The sequence below is a fragment of the Leopardus geoffroyi genome, chromosome C1 (assembly GCF_018350155.1).
Source record: "Leopardus geoffroyi isolate Oge1 chromosome C1, O.geoffroyi_Oge1_pat1.0, whole genome shotgun sequence".
NCBI lineage: Eukaryota > Metazoa > Chordata > Mammalia > Carnivora > Felidae > Leopardus > Leopardus geoffroyi.
Window position 1 is genome coordinate 40,139,557 of NC_059328.1, and position 19,160 is coordinate 40,158,716.

Sequence of the window (19,160 nt, forward strand, 5' to 3'; positions counted from 1 at the left end):
TGAGACAAGGTGCTATAATTAAGATCTGGGGGCTCAGAGACAGCTTGACCAATTGTCATCTAATGAGGAAGTTTTCCCCCAAAAGGTAAATTTGTATAATTTTGCCCTGAAGGATAAGTGGGGTTTTGCCAGATGAAGAAGAGGTCATGGTAGAGGGAACATATATGAAGACATAAGCATGAAAGAGAAGTGTGTTTAGACCATCAGGGCTGGTCTGGATGGCATAGTGTATGTGGTATGGTGTTGAGACATGAAAAGGAAAGGAGACATCCTTAAAGGTCAAGTAATATAGGGAGAATTTGAATACTTCCCTGACAAGAGAGTTGTGGTGGCATTAAGATGAGAGGAATAAGTGAGCAAAGCCTATCTGGGTCCCAGGAAGAATAATTGTGGGAACCCATAACTTAAGAAATTGAGAAACTTCTGGATTTTTATAATCATTACCACCAACTCCCAACCACTCCACCACCACCACCACCACCACCACCACCACCAAGCTCCAGCAATCTCTCCCTTAGACAGGTATCCATTACAGAAATATCTGCTTAGTATGGTTCTTCTTGAAAATGTTGCTCCTGGGGCGCCTGTATGGCTCAGTCAGTTAAGCGTCCGATTTCAGCTCAGGTCATGATCTCACGGTTTGTGAGTTTGAGCCCCACATCGGGCTCTGTGCTGACAGCTCGGAACCTGGAGCCTGCTTCAGATTCCGTGTCTCCTTCTATCTCTGCCCCTCCCCAACTTGTGCTCTGTCTCTGTCTCTCAAAAATAAATAAATGGAAAAAAAATTAAAAAAAAATGTTGCTCCTACATCATGAGAGTCATTACATACTATCTATCTCCTGATGAGATTTGTTTGGTTATTTTAATTGTGTTTCTATTGGCAGGGTATAGGATGAAACACCTTCTAATTAGTCTTCAATATCCCCCTGAAGAGGTCTTTACCGGTTATCTATTGCTACATAACAAACCATCCAAAACCTAGTGTCTTAACACAACCATTTATTTAGTTCATGATCCTGTAGGTTGGCAATTTAGGCTATCCTCAGGTGGGCGATTCTCCTGCTGGTCTTGACTGGGCTCATTCATTTTTCTGTGTATAGCCGTGGAAGAGCTAGGAAGGTCTGTTTCTGGGGGTTAGATGGCTGTCAGCTGAGGGTTAATGGGGTCAACTGAACCACATGTTTTTCATCATCTAGCAGGTTTGCCTGGGTTTGGTCACATTGGTGGTAGTCTCAGTGTTTTAAGAATACCAAGAGAGGAAGCTGCCAAGGCCTCCTGAAGCCTAGACTTATAACTTACCCAATATTACTTATTCTACTGACCAAAGCAAGATGCAAGCCAGCCTGAAATGCTCTCCACGTCTGGATGGGAGAATTTACAAAGTATTGTGGCTATTTTTGCAATCTGCCCTAAGGTTTATGGACTTACTTTTTTTCTATAATCCTGGCATATGCAAGAAAGAAAGAATGAGCATTCCAAGGTTTTTGGGTTTTTTTGTTAATTAAATTATTCCCTGTAACCATAACATATACTAAACACATGGTGAACTCCCAGTTATTTATTATTATGTATTATTATTATAGATCTCCCCCACATCCGAAAGTAGACCTGTCCTATGAAAACTTTTATAAGCCAAAATGATACAAGGTGAAGCAGCAATTACCATTAATTTATATGGAAAAATTTTATCATTCTCAGACCCCCCAAAAAATAACCTCTCTTTGGCCTGACACCTTAATATATCTTGCTCAAGGATGCAGAAAATAAATTGAGATACAGCACAGATGCTCACAAAGTTCAAAGCTATGGCAGCGAGTTGCTGAGTATAGTTCCCAGGGAGGAACTGACTGCATTGCCACTCTGACTGCTCCATGCATGCTGCCTCTATAATGGCTCACTGCAAAACAAGTGCTGAAAACTATTTTTGCTTTTATTTATGAAAGCAAAAATCCTCTCCAGATATTTTCTGGTTACCCAAAACAGGTACTAATGTAAGTCTTTCATAAAAGCAAAGTGGCCTAATGCAAACTCTTGAAAAGTTGGGGGATACCTGCATTATTTGAGTACCTGCTATGCACCAGAGACTAGTCAAAAAAACAGTGGAAAAGGTATACACAGCACTTGATCCCATGGAGTTCACAGTCCATTATGGAAAATACCTTAAGCAAGTAATTATAATAGTTACATAATATTATGTCTAAAAGTTTTATAGCTTTATTAATCTTTTTCTTTATGATTTTTGTTCTTGGAGTCTTGACTTTTAAAGCCTTCCATGATCCACAAATTAACATTCACCTGTCCAAATGGGTTTTTGAAAGAAGGAAGTTGTACCCCTGCCTGGAGGCCCTTTTAACTTGGGTCTCCAATGAGCAAACCTGGGCCCAGTCAAAAGGCCAAGACCAAAATGGGGAGAAACCCCCGTTCATCTCCAGACCCAGGTCTTGGCCCATCCTGGAAGAGGCTGGTGCTCTCCTCCCTTAGCATTGTGTTACCTCCCCAGGTGGAAACCATTCGAGGGAGATTAGAGGCCCTACTTCAGTCAGCCTAGAGTTGATGTCCACTGAGCTCCCTATTACCAGATCGCCTGTTGGGCCCCTCTCAGAGGTGTTTTAATGCACACTCTGACTGATAACTGGATCCCTCAGAAGCATTTTACTGGATTTCATTCAAGTGTATATATACATACCTACATACCTACACTAACTACAGATGATAGTTTCGTATCTCTTTTCCTTTTGTTTTTCACTTAACAATGTTTCAAGTTTTCATTAAAAAAATTTTTAGTTAAGATATAGCATAATATTGGTTTCAGGAGTAGAATTTAGTAATCCATCACTTACATATATCACCCAGTGCTTATCACAAGTGCCCTCCTTAATACTCATAACCCATTTAGCCCATCCCCCACCCACCTCCTCTCCAACAATGCTCAGTTTATTCTCTATAGTTAATAATTTCTTATGATTTGCCTCCCTCTCTCCTTTTTCCCCTTCCCCCATGTTCATCTGTTTTGTTTCTTAAATTCCACCTATGAATGGAATCATATGGTATTTGTCTTTCCCTGACTGACTTGTTTCACTTAGCATAATACATTCTAGCTCCATTCGTGTCATTGCAAATGGCAAGATTTCATCATTTTTATGGCTGAATAATATTCCTTTGTATACAGAAAACACATCTTCTTTATCCATTTATCAGTTGAGGGACATGTGGGCTCTTTCCATAATTCGGCTATTGTTGATAGCGCTGCTATAAACATCAGGGTGCAGATGCCCCATTGAATCAGTATTTTTGTATCCTTTGGGTAAACACCTAGTAGTGCAATTGTTGAATCATAGGATAATCCTATTTTTAACTTTTTGAGGAAACTCCATACAGTTTTCCAGAGTGACTGCATCAGTTTGCATTCCCACCAACAGTGCAAGAGGGTTCCCCTTTCTCCTCATCCTTGTCAACATCTGTTGTTTCCTGTGTTGTTAAGTTTAGCCATTCTGACAGGTGTGAGGTGGTAGCTCATCGTGGTTTTCATTTGTATTTCCCAGATGATGAGTGATGTTGAGCAATTTTTCATGTGTCTATTAGCCATCTGGATGTCTTCTTTAGCAAAATATCTACTCAGGTCTTCTGTCCATTTCTTCACTGGATTATTTGTTTTTTGGAGTTCAATAAGTTCTTCATAGATTTTGGATACTAACCCAAAATCTAACCCATAGATTTTGGATACATACCCTATTAGATATGTCATTTGCAAATATTTTCTCCCATTCTGTTGGTTGCCTTTTAGTTTTGTTGATTGTTTCCTTTGCTGTGCAGAAGCTTTTTATCTTGATGAAGCCCCAATAGTTCATGTTTGCTTTTGTTTCCCTTGTCTCCGGAAACGTGTCTAGTAAGAAGCTGCTACAGCTGATGTCAAAGAGGTTGCTGCCTGTTTTCTCCTGTAGGATTTTGATGGTTTTGTGTCTCACATTTAGGTCTTTCATCCATTTTGAATTTATTTTTGTGTATGGTATAAGAAAGTGGTCCAGTCTGATTCTTCTGAATGTTGCTGTCCAGTTTCCCCAACACCATTTGTTGAAGAGACTGTCTTTTTTCTGTTGCATATTCTTTCCTGTTTTTTGAAGATTAGTCGACCATATAGTTACTTTTCTATTTAATTTTTTTTAATCTTTATTTTTGAGAGAGAGACAGAGTGTGAGTGGGGGAGGGGCAGAGAGAGAGGAAGACACAGAATCAGAAGCAGGCTCCAGGCTCCAAGCTGTCTGCACAGAGTCTGACGCGGGGCTCGAACTCACAAACTGCAAGATCATGACCTGAGCCAAAGTCAGACACTTAACCGACTGAGCCACCCAGGCACCCTGTTACTTTTCCATTTAATAATGTATTAAGAAAACTGTCTTACACTGTTAAAAAAAAAAAAACAAACAACTCTACCCTGAGAGATATAGAATGAATAAATAAATATGTTCATGAAACTTCATAGCATTTCATGGAATGCTATAAGGAGGCCCACTTCATCCATCTATCTGTTCAATAAATATTGTCTCCTATGTGCTAGGCCCTCTTCTAGATGACCATTTCTGTATCCTAGGGTATGTGGCCATCTGGCCACCTTACAATGGACTTTCTTTTCTTTACAGATGAAGGATTTGTTGATGTTTTTCCCATTATTTCCCACCTACAAAATCTTTCTAAACATTTTTTTCTCTTAATTACGACCCCCATAAATTTTAATACCAGTTATATTATGTATTTGCTTTTATACTGTTTATTTCTGTGTTTTATACGTTTTTTAAAAAGTAAGCTTTTTTCCAACCCCCAAGAACCACTTTTCACCCTCTTGTGGGTGATATCACCCTCTTTGAGAAACCTTTTCATTTCACAGTTGAAGAAACTGATGCCAGAGAAGGGAAAGGATTGCCTCAAGGTCATTTAGTTCAGACCCCTGGAGTCCAAAGCAGATCTCAGGGCTGCTGGTCCTTCACTCTACACTGCCTCAAACATATCCATGGAGGCCACTGTTACCCCCTCCCTCACCATCACTCCTGCCTTTGCTTCCCCAACTCAGGGCTCCCTCCAAACTCAGGCCCTCAACTTTCTAAGAGTGAGATTATCTATACCTAAGTATCCAAGTGCCTCCTAGACTCAGCCATGGACCAGTCCATTAGGAAACCCAAAGGCCCAGTTGGGGCTTCCCTCACAGAGGCCAGCATTAAGGGACAAGCACTGCTCAGCTCAGGTCTTCGCTATGGGCCAGCAGATCACACCGCAGCTTCCTGGGAGGTTCAGCTCCATCACCTTTTCCAAATGCAAGACAAGCATAAAACTACTGCAGCAATGAACAACAAAAAAAATCAACTTGGAAATAATTAAACAGTGAGGCAGCCACCCATAATGATATTCTGCAGCACACTTTGGGGACAGTTTGCTGCAAAAGCGCCCGAGCACTCCGGTTGTTTAATTAACATTGAAACGGCAGTTCCACAAGAACTAAAAACCCTGTTAATTTATGTGTCTCTTAATGATGCTCATTTAAATACTGTCAACTTTCCCTCGGTTTAATATTCATGATTTTGAGTCATTAAAACACCATGATCAGCTGGGGAGGGGGGATGTCTCTCTCATCTACCCAGAAACACAAACTGTCTGAATCAGACAACAATTTCCAAATTCCTACCTTTTAACCCCTCCCCCCAAATGTTCAGCCTCTTAGAGAAGCTACAAACCAGTTGGAGCATTTTCAGAGCTGCAGGCAGTACAGGGGGCTGAGTGTAGTTTATCATTTACTGCCCATCTCCCTTCAGAACCAACAGGCCCTCTCACATTTTCAGCAGTCACATAGCTGGGGAGCTCAGCTGGCAAATACAGGCTCTTGATATGCACCAAGAGGCCAGTCTCCAAACCCCAGAGTGCTGAACTATTTCAAACAAGACTAGGAGACACGAGTTACCCTGAAATGTATTTCTAGAAGAAAGGGACATTTGGGTCAGAATACGATGCTGATGAGGTGAGAAGGCATACATAGGGTTTAGAAAGGGCTGTGGACACCCTTGTAGGAAACACACAGAGTCAATGCAAGGCCCCACTTGGGAGCTACACACACATAATGGAAGCTATGGGTTAGCCATTACAAAAACCCAGGCTCAACATGCACAAATACTCACTGAGACACATGCAAATTCTAAGAAAGCATGTGGAAATCAATAAGGAAAATTCAAATCAATCCAATTCAGGATTACCAAACTCTGATAATAGCCCACATGCTATACCTAAACTGATTTTCTAAACTTTTTCTAAACTTTTCTAAACTGATTGAGTAAGGAAGACAGAGATAGAAAAATGAATGCGTAGTGACCAAGAGTCATTCACCATGATAAGAAGAGCCAATGTAGATGTGGATGGGAGGGTTTTAGGAGCCCAGAGAAAGGGGCACATGGGTAGAAAGTGGGTCTGGCACCAGAACACTAGGCTGACACTCAGGAAGTACTTCCTAAGTGCTAGTTCCCATCTTTTCACAAGATTTCTGTCTGTAAGACCCCTTCACAACACTGGATTCTACTTTCAATAAACTAAAAACAAGGTATTGGAGTAAGTCAAATCTACCAGCATTTCTTTTTTTTATATATCCTCAAGACAGATAAGTGGTAAGTGTCATGGGAGCTGACTGGAGCAGGAGACAAAACACTGACTTCAATGCCACCCAGAACAGGGTTCCTTTTAGGAACCTGGGTAAAGTCAGTTAATAAATAAAGTCTAGTTCCTCATCTGCAAAGCAAAGACAATAGTCCCCAATATCATTTTCTTTAAGTATCTGTTAATAGGTGTGTCTTCCCACTAGAATGTGAGCTATCTGATGGCAGGAACAATGTCTGATTTCTCTCTGTATTTTTAGAGTATGGCACATAGTAAGGACTAGATGTTGAACTGAACTGAACTATTAACTTCACAGGGATGTTGTAATGAATAAATGAAATAAATATGTAAAGAGAAATCAGTCATGCTCAATAAATTACTTGAGACCGACCACAGGATCAAGGAAGACTTCAAGAGTTTGAATTTAAAATGGACCTCAAAGGGTGGTGTAAAGTGGACCAAAAAGAAAAGTGTCTTCAGTTGAAAGAGCAGAGTGCATAAAGAGCCAGGCCACAAAAGCCCAGCCCTGCCTGTCTCCTTCTCCCCTAGTTCCACCCACAGACCTCCCTGCACATATCATGCTCTTTCACAACCCCTTTCCATCCTCATAATAATCTGTTCTCTTTCAATCAGCCAGCTAACTCCTACCTAGGCTTCAAGAACTGGTTCTGCAGTCTCCTTTTCCAGGAAGCCTCCCCTGATTGCCAACTTCCTTCTGGTGCCCTCTCTGGAGTCCTGCAACCCCTCTAATCCAGCTGCATTACACCGTATGGTCATCACTATTTATATGCCTGTCTTCTCACTTGGAGGGAAAGGACTGCTTCTGAGTGGTCACTACATACCCAGTGCCCAGCCCCAAGGCTGACACAAAAAAGTTTTTGCCTAGTGGATGGGATGGCAAGCAGCCTGAGTAGGAATGGTGATTAGAGAATAAGGCCCTCAAATCCACTGTGCACAAACAAGTGTCAATAGTGGCCACCAGGGCCAAGCCACCAAGGCCTGGGCCAAGCCAGCTTTTTCCTCTCCCTCCCCCCACCCACCATCCAATAATCATCCATAAAGAAGCCCTATTGTCTAATAGGAAGGATTATGTTCCATCCCTCTACCCTCTCTGCCACCTCTATCCCCATCCCACTGCCCTGCCTCAGGCCCCACCAACTCTCCCTGCCTCAGGCTGCTGCTCCCAGCAATCCTTGTAGTCCATTCTCTATGCATAGCCAGAGAAAGTGAGCTAACAACCAGACTTCTGCAAAAGGAAATCTGACTCCTCTGCCTGACCCAAAGACCCTGTGGGATATGAGCACTGCCAGCCCCTGCTCTTCCCCTCATCATTTCTCAAATCTGCTGGCTCCACCCATTCTCTCCCTCCCCTCCAGGCCTTTCACCCACTGCTTTCTCTGCCCAGAAAATGCCTTCTCCTCCTCACCTCCCCTTTTCCCAGATAACATCTCTTCACCTGTCAATTCTTAGCTTCCATGTCACCTCCTCTAGGAAGCCTTTTCTGGTCCCCCTCAGTCTGGGCCAGGCCTTCTCCTGTCTTCCCTGGATGTCTCTCCTAGGACTCTCAGTGTGTGTCAGTTGAAAGGGAAGGTACTCAGGTGGTCACATTATGGGAATGGAAAGAGTCCTCTGTGGATCCTGCTCTTTTTCAGTTTATTTCACTCCCAGGGCCACCTCTGAGTAGACCCCCACCCCAGTACTGAGTGGGCTTTGCCAGGGGGAGGGGAGCTGCCCGAGCAACAACGCCTTCCTCCTGACCTTCTGCCTCTGCAGGTTCCCGTGACTCACTGATAGAAAACATCCACCCCTTCTGGGCCTCTTCCTTATTTCATCACTTTAATAAATTAAGAACAGATTGAAAAGCAGGAAACATTGTCTCCTGGGCCCCAGCACCCACATTCCAACTCAATTACAGGATTTGTTTTTCGGGTCTGGCCAGAGGCAGCTGGGATGCGGCAGAAAGAGGGAGAGAAAGAGTTTGAACCAAGAGGCCAGAGATGGCAATTCAGATCCCGTCTCAGTTGCTGACCAAGGGCCTCAGGCCCATCCATTCACCCCTCTGAGGTTCCTCATTCATGTCTGGAAAATGGGAGATAACAATGACACATCCCCCACAGGGTGGGGGCAGCATGTCAAATGAGATTGGGAGTGTAAAAATGCTTTGTAAACAGTCAAGTCCTAGACCATGTGAGAAATAGATGACTGCCAATTCTCTTGGTTAAAGCTAATGTGGCATCAGACCCCCTCCTGCCTAATAACTTGGCTCTAGGACTTTGAACTGAAACTCCTGAATTCCTTGAGCAAGGGTCTCCTTCATTCTCCCACTCCTTGAAATCAGCACCAGGAAGAGGGACTCAGTGGATCTTTAGTCATATATTCAACTGTTGTTCTTGCTGTTTTCAGTTGACATCCAGAGTGCTGTGTTGGAAAATAAAATGGGAGTGGGGGGGGGGGGGTCCTCAGTGGAAACTAGGAGACATAGCTTTTCTCCTGACTGCACTACTTGATTTCTTGCCAATTGCGTCAGTTTTGTGGCTTGCAGTTTCGGTTTCTCCATGTATAAAATGAGGGCGAGGGGGAATGAGTTAATAATCCTTGTCTTGATAACCTCACAGGGTGGCGATTAAGATCAAATTAGACCTTTTACAAGCTGTAAAGCTCTATACAAATGTAAACTGCTGTTAAAAGGATATTAATAATTCAATTATTATAATAGTGACTAAGTAGTGATGAAGAAGGAGAATATTCCAGCTAGATGATAATATCTCTTTCAGCAAAGAGAATTGCATGGCTTTTCTTGATCACCTCTCCTGAGTTTCTTACAGGAAACTCTCCTGAGTTTCTATGATAGTGAAGTTCTTCCTTCTCTAATCCAATTATCTCATGCTTTAGGTTAAGCCATTCTCATTTTCTGCTCTCACTTGGAAAGGAGAATAAGGTCACCACAACCTTTCCAAAAACTTCTACCCAGTTTAAGACCATTCATAAGACACACTTCTTCCTTCTAACATGTCATCTGAAAAGAGCACATTGGAGGAAAGTGGTAAATTCTGTTTTGGAAAGGTGGGTCAGAGGTGCATGTAGATCTTTCAACTGAGATGCACAATAGGCTAGCTGGAAATAAAGTCTGGAGGTTCAACAGAGTGCTCTGTGCTGAAAATAGTGGTTTAGGAGACCTCAGAATAAAAGTGGCAGCCATATAGCTTCAATCTTATTAAACTACTCTCCATTTCCTGGGCCAGCCATCCACTCTCATGCCTCTCTACCTTTGCTCTTGCTGTTTTTTCTGTCTAAAATGACATATTCCCTTTATCTGCCTGTGAGATACTATGCCTCACCTCCAGAGAAGCCCTAACATTGCTAGAGATTTCACTTACCCTTCAACAAAGTGTTGCAATCTAGCTTTTTATGTTGCAGGCACTGCACAAGATGCTTTGCTAACTCCATCCTATTTAGTTCTCACAACATCGCTATAAGTTCATTATCTTCACTTTACATATGAAAAACTAACCTGTCCAAACCTGTGCAGATGGCTTCTGGTATAACTATGATTCAAACCCAGATCTTTGGATAACAGTTCTAGAGATATTGCCACCAGATTCTGCCAACAACTACGATAGCAAGAGATGTAAGGTAGGGGTGCACTAGCTTCCAATTCTGAGACTGACACTCAGATTCAGACAGCAGCCTGGCCTGAATTTAACAGTTACTCTGTTTGAGGGTTGAATTGGCCAGGCAAAATCAGCTGGTCATATGCCAGGGCTCTCTTATGCTTCAAGAGGTCTTTCCAGAAGTTGGCCTCCCTTGTAGCTCTCCATGGTACTGACATGACTTACATCTGCCAGCCCTAAAAGCCTGACACATTCTCCTCATAGGCACTATTTCCCCAAGTGTGTCCCCCATCTCCAACTTCGAATTTTGTTTTTCCCTATGCCAGATACTCCTCTCTCACATACCTAGTGAGTTTCTCATCATTCTTCAATACTTGGCTCCCATTGGCTTTCCAAGGTGAAGATGCCACATTAGCTTTTTAGAAAGAGTTCTTGGATACCTTCTATGTATCAGGCACTGTGGTGATGACTTTCAGAGGCAATACCTCTTATTACATACTGACATACTCTATGGCTTACTTACATATTATACTTATTATTTATTGTCTGTCTTCCACCACAAGGCTCACAAGGGCAAGGATTGTCTGTCCACTGATTTATTCTTAATAACTAGAAAAGTGCCTGGCACATAGTAGTTGGGCAATCAATAACTGCTGAATGATTAAATAATTACTAAGGTATAGACAAACAACAAAAAATATTAAAAAAGCATTATGATTGCATTTCATATATAAGGGCTTGGGCAAAATGTCTTCCCCTTGGTGTTTCTTGTTCCCTTCCAGGTCCAAACTCACAGTGGGCACTGAGAGAACTGAAACGTCAGAGCCAACCTGGATAGAGATCAGAGCTTTTTACAAGGGATTGGTAGAATGAGGAGCCATTGTTCACCTACACAAGTAAATCTCAGAAGAATATATAGTCTTCAGTTGATGCCATTGAGATGCTCAACTTCTATTTATTTTTTAAATGTGTATTTATTTTTGAGAAACAGAGAGAGTACAAGCAGGGGGGTAGAGGTAGGGCAAAGAGAGAGGGAGACACAGAATCGGAGGCAGGTTCCAGGCTCCAAGCTATCAGCACAGAGTCCAATGCAGGGCCCAAACCATGAACCACAAGACCATGACCTGAGCAGAAGTTGGTCATAAGCCACCCAGATGCCCCAAGACTCTCAGCTTTTAAAAAGGAGAACTGAGACCAAGAGAAAGTTGTTAGTCACAAAATCTTTAAAGGAGTTTACTATGGTGGAAATAGGATGTATTGAATGAGCTCTACTCTTATTTATGTGACCCAGTGCATCCTGGCATCAGAGTTTAACCTGAAATCACAGTTAGAGCTCAGTATCTGCACAGAAACATCTCAGTCTGATAACAGGGTTCAGGTTTGTGTATGGGATCAGAGTTTAGTGAGTGGGTCCAAATCAATTAAGCCATTAAATCAAATAATATACACAAAATACTTGTACCAAAACTCGATCCCATTTGGTGAAATCCTTAATAAATCAGTCCCTCTTCCCCCAAATTAAATGGAATTCTACACAATTTTAAATGTTCCCTTATTAACCTTCTTCTTTCCTGGGCTCCTTTCTCTTCTTTAAGGAGCCCTTCTGGAGGTGCCTACATTAGGAAGGATCTGGAACATTATGATAGTAATTTTGGATTTTGTTTTAAAGATTATGAGAGTTAAAAGAGCCAGGGATAGATTTCAGGAATCCTGACCTCTTCATCACTGTCCCCCACTCTGTCTACCAACCCTGCAAATTCCATACCCTAAGGCCTGGAGCTAGACACACATTTTCTTAAAAATGTCCCTATTTACTGCCTCCCTGGGAACTTCCACTTGTAGGCAAGATGGAGTAATAGGGATAGGGTTTATCTTATTACCTGAAACAACAACAACAACATCCAGACAAAGATATGAAACAATGGTTTTCAAGACAGTTCATGACAAGCAACAAAAGACAAAGACCCCCTGAGAACAGACACAAGCAAGGCAGACCTTACAACTTCCCCAGCTTACTGCACTGAGAGAGATTCTAGGCTTCAGAACAGGGAGGGAGAACCCAAGGAGAATCTGATGGACTCCCTGATTTGGGAAGTCAGAGCTGACAATCCAAGGATAGCAAGACAGTGAGAGTTCATAAGACAGAGCATTCGAGAGAGAGAGCACTGCACAGAGAGAAATACAGAGATCTATAGAGGTTTCACCTCAAGTATTGAGTGCATATGTGTGAGGAAACTACACGAGGCACAGGAAAGATCCATTAGTTCCCACCATTCACACAGCATCAAAAATAGTACCTGTTCTCCCCAAGAAACTTGAAGAAAAAAACGATTATAATTCACAGAGCATGGGTAGAACATTCAGAAGGGTCTTACCTCAATAATGGGTATTAATTAGCTCTAGACTAGAAGATGCTCTGGTCCTGCCTTAAAAACCTTCAAATCAAAACCCAAAAGGATCAACTGTTTACAAGTATCTTAACTGCATCCCAGAACAAAGCTCAAGAATATTTTACAAAACGCAAAAAATATCCAGCCCCCAACAAGGTAAAATTCAGTGTCTAGAACCCAGTCAAAGATCACCAGGCATGCAAAGAAGCAAGAGAATATGACCCACACTGAGGAGAAACATCAATCAGAACTGACACAGATATTAGAATTAGGAAACAAAGACATAAAACAGACACACAATTATAGTCCTTATGTTTAAAAAGTTTAAATAAAGTCATGGAAGATCCAAACAAAAGGCTCAAATTTTAAACTTCTAAAGGTGAAAACTGTGAGGTCTGAGATAAAAAATACATTGGATTGAAGGCAGATTAAACCCTACAGAAAAATCTGTTAGTGAAGTTGAAGAACTAGAAATAGAAGCTATTTAAGGTGAAACACAGAAAAAATAACAGGCAATCTTAAAATGAGAAGATCATCAATAACCTGTGGGGCAACTTCGTTCAACCTAATATACGTACAATTAGAGCCCATAAAGGAGGGGAGAAGACAGAAAAATTATTTGAAGAAATAATGCCTGAAACTTTTTCCAAATTTGATGAAGACTATAAACTCACAGATCAACGAAGCCCAATGAACCCCAAACACAAGAAAAATGAAGAAAACTATATCAAGACACATCATAATCAAATTTTTCAAAACTAGTAATAAAAGAAAATATTAAAAGCAATCATAGGCAAAGGAAACATCATATACAGAGGAACAAAGATGAAGTGAAAACAGATTTCTCATCAGAAACAATGCAAACCAAAAGACTCATCTTTAAAGTATAGAAAGCAAGCTGTCAACCTATAAGAATACGTAGTGAAAATATCTTTCAAAGGAGAAAGTAAAAGAAAATTTTTTTCAGACACACAGAATCTGAAAGAATTCATCACCAACAAAACAGGACTATAAGAAATGTTGTAGGAAATACTTAATCGGAAAGAAAATGAAACTAGATAGAAACAGAAATCTCCAAAATGGAATGAAAAATATGAGAAATGGCCACTACATGGGTAAATGTACAAGATTTCTAAATTATTGTTTAAATCCCTTTAAAAAAATAATTGACTTTAGGGGGTATAGAGTTTTAGCTTTATAAAATGAAATGAGTTATGGAGAAGGATGGTGATGGTTGCACAGCATTATGAATGTGTTTAATGCCACTAAAATATACACTTATAATGGTTAAGATGGCTAATTTTAGGTTATGTGTATTTTACTACAATAAGAACTAAAAATTACTACAATAAGAATTAAAAAATCATTGTTTAAACAAAAATAATAACAATGTATTGTGGTATTTATAAGTAAAATGTATGACAAAGTCAGCCTAAATGTCAGGAGAGAAGAAATGGAACTATATACTATTTTAAGAGTCCCATACTCTATCTAAAGTGCTACAATCTCACTTGAAGGTAATGCAATGTTGAAGATATATACTATAAACCCTAAAGCAGCCACTACAATACATACCAAAGTGTTAATAAGCCAACAAAAGAGATGAAATGGAGCCATGAAAAAATGCTGTCCATCCAAAAGATGATAGGTGTAAACCTACCCAACTCTGCATCAATAATTACATGAAATGTAAATGGCTCCCTGCCTCCCTGGGCCTGTTGAAATGACCATATGAAGAGCACTCATCTCTCATAGCTGGATTCAATCCTCAAAGCCATCTCTGAAATAGATCACAGTTATTGTCTCCTACCACAGATTAGGAAACTGAGACCTCCTCTGGGAAAGTAACTTGCTCAGGTCAACAGCAAGTTAGCAAATGAATCACCACCCTCCTTCTTCCCAAATCAAAGCTGCTTCAACCCAACCCTAAAACAGACTCCTCCCTTCAGAAACTCATTTATTCCTATCTACCCCCACCTCTTCTCTCTCTCTCTCTCCCTCAAAAGAAGAAATACAATTTGACATGAATTAATGATGAGCCTGCCTGGCCAATTACCAGGGCTAAGTGCCCTCCTGCTGGGAGCGGCTCCCACAAAGCACTAAGTGATGTGGGCCAAGCTGAGCCCCACCCCCCTCCCCCAGCCAGTCCCAGCGCCCTCCTGGGTCCAGGCTTAGAGGAAGCAGCTTTCCAATTAGCTCTTGCCAGACAGACTGGCTTCTCTACACAGCAAATTGGGTTACAGAGCTCTCCTCCAGCTGGCCTCGTTGTCTGGTCCCACTCGCCCCAGCAGAGAGGAAGCTAATCAACTGTGAGGCCAAGCCTGCAGGTTTCGGGCATCCATGAAGGGAGGTCCATGCAGACCTCAGCCCTGTCCCACTAAGGTAGCATTCCATAGCCGAGTAGATTTCCCCTATAATGGACAGATAATGGCCTCAGAGCCCTGGAATCCAGGCTTCTGAGCTAAACAGAGCAAACAGTGCTCAAGGGAAAGAACCCTGGTGTCCTATACTTTCACCCATCTCATAGCCACTTCCAGGAATAATGTAGGAGGTTGCTGGGCTTTTTTCTTTCTTACTTTTCTAGCACGTCAACGATAGCCCAGATGTCACTTGAATTTGAAGGGAAACGTGAGGAAAGGGGAGCCTGGGACTTCATGGCGATGTCTTAGACTCCGTGTTCCCTCTTTCTGGACCAGCCACGGGGCTCTGAGGAGGGCCTGTCCTGCTGCTCAGCTGCTCCCTCTAGTGGGCATTGCCACATCACAGTGCTAAGCACCACTTCCCTCCACCGCCCCCCACCACCCCCCACCACCCCCCCTAGCCAGAGCGAAAATACAGGCTCAGCACTTAACAGTTTAAGCAGTAATTTCAGAGACACTGTCACACAAGTCCTCACAATCACTCTGTAAAGTAGCTGAGCAAGGGTTGTGGTTCCCATTTTAGAGATCAGGAAGCACGTTTGGACAGATGAGGAGAAAGCTCAGAGTCAGTGTGAAGCAGGGCTGGTCCTAAAGCCCAGGTCTCTCTCCAAACCAGGGCTGTACTGGGAATGCTCTCAGCTGCCTTTCACTGACAGTGTGTTTTACTTACCCTGCAGGCCTGAGGGTTGGGTGTGCCCTCTTATAGACTGTAACCCTCACCCTTACACAATATGCACATTGCAGTTAGACTGAGCAACAGGGAAGGGTCCTAGCACCACATACCCCCTAACCATCATACCAGCTAGCCAGCCAACACATACTTGTGAGCATCTAGCATGATCCAGGTGCTAGGGACTCCAAAGTGAATTAGACCAACTCCCTGTCCTCAGGGACCCCACAGGCCTATTGAGAAAATAAACAGGTAATGGCAATGTTGTATGAACAGTGCAACGATGGGGGTGACACAGAGCCTGGGAGGTACACAGGACAGGCTCTTGGCCCAGAGGAGAGGTGACACCTGACCTAACCAGAAGAGCCAGTAGGAATCCACTGGCAAAGATGGAGGGCTGAGCAGGTAGAGAATATTCCAGGCAGAAGAAATCCTTTTTAAAAAGAGAAGTCACAGGATGTCTTCAGAAAACTTTTCAGTCTGGCTGTAGCCTAGAGCATGAGGGTGCAGAGAGGCATGGCATGGGACTGAGATGCAGCCGGGTCAGACCATGAGACTCCCTGCATGTCCAGCTGCACAGGTCAAGGCTTTGTCAGAGTCAGCTCCCTATGAAGTGGTGGCTGCAATCCCATAGCTAGGTAGGTTTATGGCCAAATGTTCTTATACCCATCAGGGAGCTGAGCAGAGACAGGGCCTCTGGGGAGTGAGCAGCTGGTGATGCTGAAAAGCGTCTGCCAGGAGAATTCAGCTGCGAACACTTCCCATTCCCAAGAGGTCAAGAGGCCCTGTTGTTCCTCCCTAGTGGAGGCCCTGAGATCACACTGTCATCCATAATTCAGTCAACAAACACTCACTGGGCCTCCTGTCTGTGCCAGGCTCTGAGCTAAGCTCCAGGGGCACAGAAATAAAGACATGGTTCTTGCCCTTGAGAGAGATGTACAGTCCTGGGGGAAAGGGAGCCAGAGGGGAACAGACTGGGAATTTATCACAGTGTAGTGGGATGGAAGATGGGTACAGAGGAGGAACAGCAAATCTTATATGGGAGCCAAAGGGGTGAGGGGATTTGAGCTAGGCTTTAGAGTATAGGTAGGCATTTGCCATGCAGGAAAAGGAATTGTAGGAACCAGGAATGGTACATAAAGCATAAAGTCATGAAGGGACATTGAGGAACAGGGAGAAGCAGACGGTGGCTGTGTGATGAGCTGCCTGGTCAGACCATGGGAAACTAGACTTGCCAAGCCAAAAAGCTGAGATGCTCGCCTAGTCAGGTTTCAGTTTTATAAAGGTGACTCTGGCAGAGACCAAGTGGCTGAAGAAGAGGGCTAGAGTGGAAGGATTGGATCCAAAAGGCAGTACTGAAGCAGAATTGACAGGGCCAGGGGCCAGACGGACTGACTGTCTATAGGAGGAAACATTCATTTGTATATTGCTCTTTTAATTGCCAAGCTCTGCTAAGCAAACCTCTTCTGCAGCGCACATGTGAATGTTCAATAAGCTAGGGTAAGTGAAAATCCCTAGTACGCACACCCCCACCCCCACCCCCAGTAAACATGAAGTCAACACTCAGTGAGGATCTACTGTAGCTGACTCCCTCTACATGATTCAAGGAGTGAGTAGATGAATGAGTAATAAGCAAACAAATGGATGAAGGAATTGGTGACCTGTGGACCCCCAGCAGGCAGCATCAGAGCCACACAAGTCTCTATGCCAAAAGTCCTGGGGAGATGCTATCCAGGAAACTAGCTTGGTAGTATGTGTTGCTTAGGGAGGCTGGGGGTGGGGGTGGGGGGTGTGGTGGTGGTAGAAGCACGGGGAGTAAATTTCAGAGTTTGCCTTGGGGCTTGGGGTCCGGTTGACCCTCTCTAGCCTTCATTCTTTTGGCTTGTATCAGGCAATGGAGGGTTGACGGGTCTATACCTGACCTAAGGAGACTCCATCTCTGGAATACAGGTTTGGATGTGGCTGTCCCACCCTCACTGTGGCAAACCTCAATAAGTCAGAAGATAACCCGTGAGAAATGGAAGAAACCTCAGGGGAGTAATTGACATCACTTAGTCCTATGATGCATAGGCACTGTGCAAGGTACATTATACCTACTATCTCATTAAATATAGCAGTCCTGAAAAGAAGGGAGTCTTATTGACATTTTACTGATTAGGAAACTGAGGCATGGAAAGGCCTAACCTTTCTTAGGCCATCAAATAATATCCTGGACCAAGTCCACCAACTTATCCATAATTAAAGCATTAGGGCATCTGGGTGGCTCAGTCTGTTAAGAGTCCAACTTTGGCTCAGGTCATGATCTCACAGTTCATGGGTTTGAGCCCCGCATCGGGCCCTCTGCTTACGGCACAGAGCCCGCTTTGAATCCTCTGTCCCCCTCCGCCACTCGTGTGCATGCTCTCTCTCTCAAAAATAAACATTTAAAAAAACAATATAAGATTAAATAGCATTATAGAAAGTTGGAAAAACAGAGAAAAAGTGCTTACAATTTTATCACCCTAACATAGCAGCTTTTCTTTCACATAGCTCCGATATACTTGGTACATACTTCAGGTTTTATTATTCGTGAAATTTTGTCTTACTTTTTTCCTTATTTAACACTGTAACATAAATATTTTTCCAGACTACTATGTCACCTTCAGAACCACTATTTTTGATGGCTTCAGACTGTCAAATCAGGTGTAAACACCAGATTTTATTTAACCATTTCCCATAGTTGGGTACTTAGATTGCTTCCAATCATTTGATATTATAATCAATCTTTTCTTTTATTAGAATTGCCTTTTTGTAGCAGTATTATTTCCTTAGGGCAGATTCCCAGAAACAGAAATACCAAGTCAGAGGGTTTGAACATTTTTAAGGCTTTTGATACCTGCCGCAGATAACTTTCTCATGGGATCTTTCTACTTCATTCCCCATATCTGGATGCCTTCTTTAACTCTCTTTCAAGCCCCCTTTCCCTAACACAGCACCTCCCTCACCCTCAGTCCCTCCTTATCTGTGAGGTGGAGCTAATGACCCTCCCCTACTAACCTCATGAGCTGTAGATAAAATGATTTGGAGACTCTCGTAAAGAATAGCAGGTTATACAGCATAGTGATTATATAGCACAACTTTTGGCACCAGACTACACAGCTCTAAAGCCCGTATCTGCCACTCCAAAGCTGTGTGACCTTGGGCAAGTTAATTAACCTCTCTGTACTTCAGTGTCCTCATCTGCAAAGCAAGAGTGATGAAAATAATAGCAACCCCTTTGGGTTGTAGATGAAGCTTTAAGGAGTTATTTTGTGCAGAAAGCACAGTGAAAGCCATGGTTGTAATAAGGTGATGTATGATGTGGGAGGCAGCCATAGCAGAAAAGGCTTCAGCATTCCTTGCTATAGGGGCTGCCCAGAGGGCAGGGGCCAGTAGCCAGGTGTCTGACAAAAGTACATTC

The 19,160-nt window shown here is 42.7% G+C and overlaps 1 long non-coding RNA gene across 1 annotated transcript in view; it reads right to left on the bottom strand.

Moving 5' to 3' along the window:
- Positions 1 to 19,160, bottom strand: part of LOC123597861 — an 86,396-nt gene that overhangs the window by 54,736 nt on the left and 12,500 nt on the right. The window lies entirely within an intron of this gene.